We start from the raw sequence: 10,302 nt of genomic DNA on the forward strand, positions 1-10,302 counted from the left end.
TGGTCCGAAACCATAGGCACAACTTCCAAGGAATAACCGCTACAGACCAAAAATAAGTTTTCCACATACACGCACTTTTACTAAAGCCAACCAGCGTGTACACGCGACTTGGGCTTGATGAACCTGCGTATATGAATTTTCTCTTCTTCTTATAGTCTGATCATCAATTCCTTGCTGCTGACCTTCTGCACTATGATTTGTCATCAGTGTGGTTTGCCATCAAGGACAACGCCAACAATCTCCCCCTTTGGACTTGATGGCAAAGCTAACTTGTTACACTTAGAACTGTCATCTGATTCCTTTGAGCTGTCCTCCATCAGTCACATCTGACATCTCTTCTGAAGATTCATCCAGTTATACATAAGTGAGATATTTTTCTATTAGAGGGTTGCCATCAAGTACAACACATGCATCATAATGCCAACAGATGTATATGCAACTTTGAGTCAAGGAAAAAGAGTAGAAGAATTGGACTATCATATAAAGGAACGACTCTTATATCATTGTGGGAAACTTTGCATTCCACAAACTGAGAGAGTAAAGATAATTAGGGAAGCACACACTTCTCTGATATCAGATCACTTTGGGGTAAGTAAAACAGTTGCACAGCTGCAAAGGTTCTGCTATTGGCCAAAAATGAATGAGACAGTTTCTAAATATGTAAAAGGATGTGCTCTGTGTGCTAAAAGCAAACCCAGCAACAGAAAACTAGGCTTATACACTCCATTTCCAGTTCCTTCTCACCCTTGGGAAAGCATTTCCATGGATTTTGTTGGAGGACTACCTAAATCTAGGAAAGGTCATCATTATCTATATGTTATTGTGGATAGGTTCAACAAAATGTGTATTTTGATAGCCTGTAGTAAACAGATTACAGCTGAACAAACTGCAAAATTGTTCTTTGAACATGTATGGGTTCATTTTGTATTATCCACTTCTATTGTATCTGATCGAGACACCCGATTTGTGGGGAATTTTTGGTCCAGTCTGTGGGAACTAATGGCCACCAAATTAAAGAAAAGCACAGCTTTTCATCCACAAACAGACGACCAGACAGAATTAGTTAACAGGACGGTGATCCAATTACTGAGAGGATATTGCAGCAAACACCCTAAGCTTTTGGATGAACACTTATGTTATGTGCAGCATGCTTACAATAGAGCCAAACACTCTTCTACACAGAGATCTCCTTTTGAGACCTGTTTTGGTTTCATACCAAGGTCTCCTTTGGATTTTGTCTTTGGTAAAGATACCATGGTTGATAGACACAATGATGTGGACAAGGCAACTAGGTTCATTGAACAGATCCAGGAGATCCACCAGGCAGTATAGGAACAACTGGAAAAGAGCCGGGCCAGGTACAAGGCTAGGCATGATAAGCATCGGATGGAGCATAGTTTTCAAGTTGGAGACCAAGTCTGGCTGTATATCAGCAAGGACAGGATGCAAGGTGAAGGTAAAAAGCTAAAACCTATCAGGTATGGACCCTTCAGGATACTTGAGAAGATTGGTGAAAATGCTTTTCACCTTGATCTACCAACTTACATGCACATCTACTCAGTCATGAATGCAGATTGCTTGAGGTTGTATGAACCTTCAATGATTGAGGACCCTGAAGAGCAGAGTCAATTACCTTCTGTTGATGACGTACAACCTGAATATCTTAATGAATTACAGGAAGACACAGTGCTAGACAGGAAGGTAAGGATGACGCGCAACGGAGAAGTGGAATACCTCAGGATTGGGCTTAAAGGTTAGAAGCCAAGCAGTGTGAAGTGGATTGAGATTGGACAAGTGAGAAAGCAATACCCTCACTTAGTCGATGCTTGAAAACCAACTTTTGGTGGTCCAAAAGCTTCTTCAATGGGAAGGTCGTGATCTGAATCAGATCCATTAAATACTGTCAAGAACCTTAGACTATATCGAGTCAAACAAATCCTTGAAAATTCCAAAACAGCGATCAAAAACACCCTGAACCAGTGGCAATGGCTGCCAGCATGGAACGACGAGGACCTCGGTCAAAGCGCGCTGACTGAGGCCCATGGAGACTGTGCAAGAGGTCAAAGTAGCCCCTGGGAGCCCCGGATCGGGAAAAGGAGGTGATTTTTATGCGTGATTAGTGCTTAGCGCTAATCGCGCATTGCTGGGAGAACCGGGCCAAAGTGGAGGACCCTTAAGCACTCGGTCATGTTGGGAGCCGGAGAACCACGAGCGGAGAAAAAAAAAGTGCTAAAAGGACAAAGGCGGGACCCACGCTTTGGAAAACCGGTGGTATTGATTAGGGCACCCTCAAATGGTAAACGATTTTGGAGGAGAGCGAAGCGATCCCACTCAATGATCGATGTGTGGTGGCGGAGGTGAGAGAAAACCGCCATTGATCGCGCGTTATCAGTCGAGCAACTCAACCGTGTAGGATGTGCGTATGACGTTGGATCTGGAGGAGCCCAGATTAGACGACTGAGATTGCACCCGATGGAAAGAAGCGGAATCGACAGGGAATTAAGGCATGTTCTAAAGGGATTTGGAATCTGTTTAACCGCCACGGTGGAGGAAAAATGCATCCACAACATAATTGAAGAAATGAACTGACGAGCAGGCTAGTGCTGTTCAGATGGGGACATGTTGCCACTTCCCGAGCGTCCATGCTGACACCGAACAGGGAATTCCAAGCGCAGCCGCGGAAGGTGAATCAACAGAGGTGGAAGAGGAACCAAACAGGCATGGAGATGAATGGCTAAAAGCCATGAATAGAGACAAAATACACAAGTCAAGTCAGAGCGAGGTCCGAGAGACGAAGGAAAAAAATACTAGAATCCTGAGAGGAGAGACAGAAAACCAGAGAAGAAGGCAGTAAAGCAACAACAGGAAGAGACAGAGGGCCAAGCTGACCAGTGGCAGCATCGAGCACCAGAGCTTGAAGATTCAAGCCATCCCATAGAGGAGTTTGTCCGGACTAAGCATCATAGTTGGCTTTGTCCATTGTAGACCTGAAGGTCACCGAGCTGGTAGGAAGAAGAAGAGTCTGTTTACTCCAGTGGCTTGGGGAATCCAAGAAACCACCGTGCCAAGAAAACCTGCTTTAGGAGAACTCACATTGAGTCACTGCATTGTAATTCTCTACTTAAAGACACAATAAAACAAGGCCACCACTGAAAGATGGACCGGAGACATAGCCCTGGAGAATAGGGTGAACTCTTTATTAAAATTGCTTGTGTCTTTATGGTTGCCTACTGTATTTTTCTGTTGTCTTTCTACTTAAATGTCTGTGTACTGGAAATCTGATCAATCCGTTGCTTAAATAACATAGAACACACACTAGCACATGAGTCTGTAATACATTTTGTTTAATAAATCTTCAACTGATGTCACTCATAGGGTGATTATCAGATCAATGTGTGAAATGAATTGAAGAATTATCCATTAGTGATTGCAATGATTCATCATTAGATAACCTCTAGATTCGCTGCATATACTGTATTGGCACTTTTGAGATAAAAAGACTTACCTCGGGTTGAAAACTAATGTAGGGATTAAGATTGCCTATGAAAAGACATATTAGTGAGCCAACACTCCTTTCCAGTAGCAGCTGGAAAATGAGTGAAGGTTGGAGCCTTCTGTAGGCTGGTGCCTACGTACTAGTAAATGGATCAGCTAGTACAAGAGCTAGGGGGTTAGAGTTCCCTTCCAGTAGAAACTGGAAAATGAGTGAAGGTTGGAGCCTTTTGTAGGCTGGCGCCTATGTATTAGTAAATGGATCAGCTAGTACAAGAGCCAGGGGGTTGGAGCTCCCTTCTAGTAGCAGCTGGAAAACGAGTGAAGGTTGGAGCCTTTTGTACGCTGGTGCCTACGTACTAGTAAATGGATCGGCTAGTACAAGAGCTAGGGGGTTGTAGCTCCCTTCCAGTAGAAGCTGGAGAATGAGAGAAGGTTGTAGCCTTATGCAGGTGGGTTCCTGCATACTGGTATGAGTCTGCACCAGTACAAGATTGTAAACAGGTTTTTCTTATATTAAAGATAGACAGCACTAGGTGGCTTTTGTCTCGCATTTGGTTTCCACCTTAAATCTTGGTGTTCATGTGTGTTGCTTATGTGTAATATTTTATTCTTTTATTACTTCACATGGTACTGATTAAAGATCAACATTTCATGTATTAACTGAATCATAAGTTTGTTGGATATGCGCTGGTTGCTTTAAAGACAGTTGCGTGTACACGCGAGTTACCTTCACTGAACTAGCGTATACAAATCTGAGTATGAAATGAAAAAGTTATTGATTTGATAATACTAATTCACCCCCCCCCCCTCTCAGTATTATTTCCAACACTTAGAATTTATAGGGTGCATCCAAAATGACGACACAAAGAAGAGATTATGGAGGGTATCTTATTTTGACTTACCCTCCATAATCTATTCTCTATGTCGTCATTTTGGTTGGACCCTATAAATTATAAGTGTTGGAAATAATACTAAGAGGGGGTTGAATCAGTATTATCAAATCAATAACTTTTTCATTTCATGCTCAGATTTGTATATGCTACTTCAGTGAAGGTCACTTGCATGTACACGCAACTGTATTTAAAGCAACCAGCGTATATCCAACAAACTTATGATTCAGTTAATTCATCATATGTTGATCTTTAATCAGTGCATCGGTACTTCCTTAACCATATAAATAGTAACCATGTGCAGTAATAAAAGAATAAACCATTACACATAAGCAACACACATGAACACCAATATTTAAGGTGGAAACCCAATGCGGGACAAAAACCACCTGTTGCTGTCTTTTTTTAATATAAGAAAAACCTCTTTACAATCTTGTACCAGTGTAGACTCGTACCAGTATGTAGGCACCCATCTGCAGAAGGCTACAACTTTCTCTATTTCTCCAACTTCTACTGGAAGGGAGCTACAACCCCCTAGCTCTTGTACTAGCCAATTCGTTTACTAGTACGTAGGTGTCAACCTACAGACGGCTCCAACCTTCACTCGTTTTCCAGCTGCTACTGGAAGGTAGCTCCAACCCCCCGGATCTTGTACTAGCCGATCCATTTACTAGTACGTAGGCGCCAGCCTACTGAAGGCTCCAACCTTCACTCGTTTTCCAGCTGCTACTGGAAGGGAGCTCCAACTCCCTGGCTCTTGTACTAGCTGATACATTTACTAGCTGAGACCATCATTATGTATGCCAATAATATACCACCCTCATCATTATGTGTTTTTTTGTGTCACCAGCATAGTGTACACTTGCTATTCCATCATGTAGCTCCTTCAAAACCTTTTTCATTGTCACCAAATTCCAACCATTTAGGAAACATGCCATTATGATGTTTATGAAATAAATTTCAATGGACCAATTGATAGGAAGAGGTTTTGAGTCTAATGGCCTTTTTATAAGAAAAGTTAGAAGGAAAAGTATCTTGTTCCAAATATTACCTCATATCGGGACAGCAAGATGATGATAATTTGGGTGTGGGCACCAAATCGTTTTGATACATTTCATTCTCCTACTCCCATCCCAACATTTCTTCCTTAGTTTGATCATAAGCTTCAACAACATGCTTTCATAAACCATGTCCCTTTACTGTGTGGGTCGGTTTGAACTCAAGATCATATTCCTTCAAACATGTCATCCATTTGGTCCTGCATTCACTTAGCTCTTGGTTCAAAAATAGTGATCTTACTGCAGGGTGGGGTACAAATCCTATGACATGATTTTTCAATATATAAGGTCTCAAATGATTGAAATCCTTATAGGCAACATGTCTACATATCCATATCATGATAGTTTAACTCGTATCCCTTTAAACGAACACTCATACAAGATATAGTTTTCTCATTACCTTGATCATCATTTTTTGTCAATAGGGATGCCAATGATGAATTTGAATTAAATGCTTATAGCATAGTTTTTTTATTAAAATTAGGGTTGTAAAGAGGGTGGAATTCCACTATAAATTGCTTTATATGGGTGAAAGACTCCTTCTCTTCTTGGTTCCATTTAATTAGTGCATCCTTATTTATCATATTTTACAGTGGCTTTATGATTTGGGAATAGTCGATAATGAACTTACAAAGAAAATTAATATTACCCAAAAATGACTACATTTCCTTCTTTGCATTAGGGTGCGAGATTTGTGTGATAGCATTTATGCACTCAAGCTCCACTGTAATACTACTATTTTCTATTATGTGCCCCATGATATTAACCTCGAACATTGCAAAGATTCTTTTCTTAGGGTTGAGTGATATTCTATATTTCCTACAACATTCAAATATTTGCTTTAGATGACATAGATGATCCAATATTTTCTTTGAAAACACCATTACGTCATCAAGGTATACTACCACACTTTGGCTAATCAACCCTTTGAAAGAAATATCAATTTGCCTTTGGAAAGTAGCTTCGACATCTATAAGGATAGAGGGCATGCGTCTAAAATCGAAAGTCCCCCATTTTATTCTAAAACTAGTTTTCAAACAATCTGGTTCAATAACCAACACTTCGTTGTAATCGGAAAATCCATTGAGCAGAGAGAATATTCCAAATCTAGAAATTGTTTGAAACATCTACTCCATGGAGGGGACTAGATAGTTATATTTATCAGAAGCTCAATTAAGGTTTCATAAATCAACACACAGACTGATCTTGCTAGACCTCTTCCTTACAGGTACAAGGTTGGAGACCCAAGTGGAATTCCTAACTTTGAAAATGATTCGTGTGTCCAACATCTTCTTCAACTCTTTTTGTATGAGAGGCTCTATCATTTGATGCACTTTTCTTAGCTTCTGTTGAAAAGGTCTGGCCTCTCCCTTTATTGATATCACATGCTCAATAATATGGGTGTCATACATTTTCAGAATTTCATACGTCCAAGAAAAAAACATCTTGATACCTCTTGAATAACTCAATGTAAGTTTTCCTTACTCCAGGAGAGCAACAAGTACCGAGATTGATAAACTTGGGGCTAACCTTTATTCCAAGATTGATATGTTCATGCACCAATGTAGAACTTTGAGTCTTTGTGTATGGTGTTCCTCGGAACCGATTCTCTAAGTCAAACAACTTCTTAAGAGAAACAACACCTTTGGGCATGGGGTTGCCCCTTCGCGTGCCAACTTCTTCTAGCAATGCTTTATCATCTTCTTCATCATCTATTGCCACATCCTTAAACAAATCCATATTGGAGTCTAGTATCTATTGATAATCATTGAAAACATGGAAGTTAGTTATATTATCTGGAATAGCAGACTTATAAACAATTTCAATAGAAAACGTATCAACAACAACATTGTTAATCCTAGGAACTTTTTTAATACTAAAATATTTAAAAGAAGAAATCAACTGCCATACCTCTTGTTAGTAATTTTTCAAGTGTGGTGACAAACAATGGATAGTGTTGCATACTTTTCCTGTAATGATTTCTGAATCACCAATTACCTTTAAACACTCCACCTTGAGGTCAATGGTTTTCTTCAGCCTAATAATCAGTACCTCATACTTTTTGGTGTTGTTAGTGCAATGAAATTCCAATCTACAAGAAATTAAAAACTTAGTTTTTGGGGGGTCCATCAGGATGTAACCTATTCTAACTCCAGCTTGAGTCTTAAAACCATCATATCACAAATTCCACATGTTAGTACAAATAGAATATAACTTAAATCTATTCACATCTAAATTACAAATTTCATTAACATTTGCTAGAGGGTAGGGAAGGAATTCCAACTGCATATCTGATGAGACTAGTGATTGTATGGCTTCGTAACAACTGATGTCAAATTCCAAAGAACACATCCCCAATCCTTGTTAAGTGAAACTGATTGGCTCATTAGGTTCTTTCAACTCGAGGACCATGTACTTCATGCACGACTAACTATTGACTCTGATTTGGTAATTCTTTTCCTTATAGGGCAGCCACAAATGTGACCCATTTTTAGCAAAAAATCCTTGTAGCTTGCTAGACCAATCTCTACTTAGCAACAACCCATATGCTTTACGAATATCAACAACCATAATATATATGAATTAATGCACTCTTGAGTCAAAAGACAACCTATTCAGTACATTATTCAACTCTCCAACAACTTTATCTTGAGATCTATCCAGGTGGATGATTCTTGCATCTCTCTTATTCGGTTCAACATTAAGTTTGTTGAAAAATCATAAAGGCATGATGTTGGTGGATGCACCAGAATCAACAAGACAAGTGTGCACATTATAATTAAAGATCTCAAAATTCAATAGGACAGGAAGAGTTCAAGACTTATAATTAAGATTTGCGACATTGAAATTGGATTCAATATTTACTAATGTTTTTAATTTACTTGAGGAAGTAGCCTTGCAAGAAACAAAGACTTTACCAATAGAATACATGGAAGCAAATGTCTTGGAAATCAACTCCCTCTACCCAGACAACTTGTCTAACTCATAGAGAGACATGTTTTCTTAGGTCTTGTTTATATCTTCAATAATGTTGTATCCAATATCATAAGATACAAATTTCTCCTTAGATGGTTGAGCAGCGGTAGTTGGTTGAGAAGACTTGGTAGAAACTTCAAGAGTGTTAGGGTTATTCTTAGTGCTTGTTGATGTATTCTTTTAGGAATGCCTGGTTGAAGATTTAGAATTTGAAGGTTGAGCAGGGTTGCTTGGCGGGGAAATCTTCCTTAATAATTCCTTATTCTTCTCTTCTAAGGTCGGTTCATCTACTAGTCCCTTACTCCTCAAATCATAAGTCTTTGGAAGTTTAGGAGGAGGTGTTTCCTTGACTGGGGCTTCTTGAATAGACTAAATCTCACCTTCTAAAAAAACTTCAAATGTCATCATAGAGGAACTGACGTTGTCTTCAAGAGGACACTTCTTCTTCATCCTTTTATTGCTCATCTTCACCTCCAATTTTTTTATCATAAAGAAATTTATTCACCATAACGGTCATATTTTTACCCATTATGGGCATGTATTCTTCACATGGGCGACTTGGTGGAAGGTGAAGTAGTTGTCCATACCAAGTTCTTCAATATTGAGATTCAAATTAGAGATTTGATTTGATTTCACCGGTGGGTTACTGCTTTTCTTGAAGAAAGGCTTGTAGGGTTTGCTTCTAGATTAACTCTCACTTGTTTTCCTCTTCAACTCAAACGCTTCATTAGTTAACTTCCTTAAAGATTTTGCTAAATCTTCAAAATAAAATTCATCTTTATCATGAAATTTACTGAGTGAGGCTTGAGATTTGTTACTAGTAGCCTTTGAATCATCGCATGCTTCATGCTCGACCACTCCTATGGATATTAGGTCCTTCTCAATCACAATATCCTTCGCAAAGTTCTTCACTAGTGTACTTTCTGCTTCCCTCTTCACGAACATAGTGATGTCATAGGTTAGTGCTTTAGTATAGTAGTCGACCATGATAGAATCGTGGGGAGTAAAATTAGCTGAGAACTTGTTCAAGATGGTAGTGAATCACTGATTAAAATATTTGACCTCTTCCTTCTTCCCCATCTGCAACGAACTCATCCTTGACAAATGCATGGCAGAAATTTTTTCCTTAGCAAAAATTTCAATAAAGGCCTTTAGAACTCATCCCAATTTCGAAAAGACGCTACGGGTAGGGAATGATACCATGTAGTGGCCTTTTTCTCTAAGGTGTGTGGAAACATCCTACATGAAACGTCATCAGGTTGCACTCTCATCATTTGTAATGATAGATAGATATTGCTAATGTGATCTTTAGCAGTAGTCCCTTTTTTCGGGTCATACTTAGGAAGATGCTTCTTTGGATGAGAGGGTGATCCAAACTTAAACAATAACGCAACAAATCACATATATAACCATAAATATAGAGATGCAACATAAATAACACTTCATTTCATTAATATCAAATATTGAAATATGCTTACAAACATAATGGAAATAAACTAGCTCGGGCGATGGTAGCTTATCTTTGAGAAGAGATGTGGTGGCTACATGCCTCTAAACTATGTTACAATGAGGCTCAAAGGCATATTTATTACTGAGAAATAGTGGAAAGCCCTAAACATCCAAAATCCTAACCCTGGGAGATGAAGCACCAAAACTATGGGCCATGTTTGGGTAAATTAGTACATGAACTTCCCGGGGTTGTAACTTTGGAATACAACTTTTGTTACAAAGATCTATTTGAGGACTACAACTTTCAAATACTAACATTATTGAAAAGATTCATGTTTTCCCATTTTTCCCAAAAAACGTCATTTAGGGGGTCCAAGTGGAATAGGTGGGTGGTCACCAATATGCACCTACATCACAGGGCATATATTCAATCG

This window comes from Pinus tabuliformis, chromosome 1_2 (genome assembly GCF_031772625.1).
Source record: "Pinus tabuliformis cultivar Carrire ecotype Pingquan chromosome 1_2, CPIR1, whole genome shotgun sequence".
Classification (NCBI taxonomy): domain Eukaryota; kingdom Viridiplantae; phylum Streptophyta; class Pinopsida; order Pinales; family Pinaceae; genus Pinus; species Pinus tabuliformis.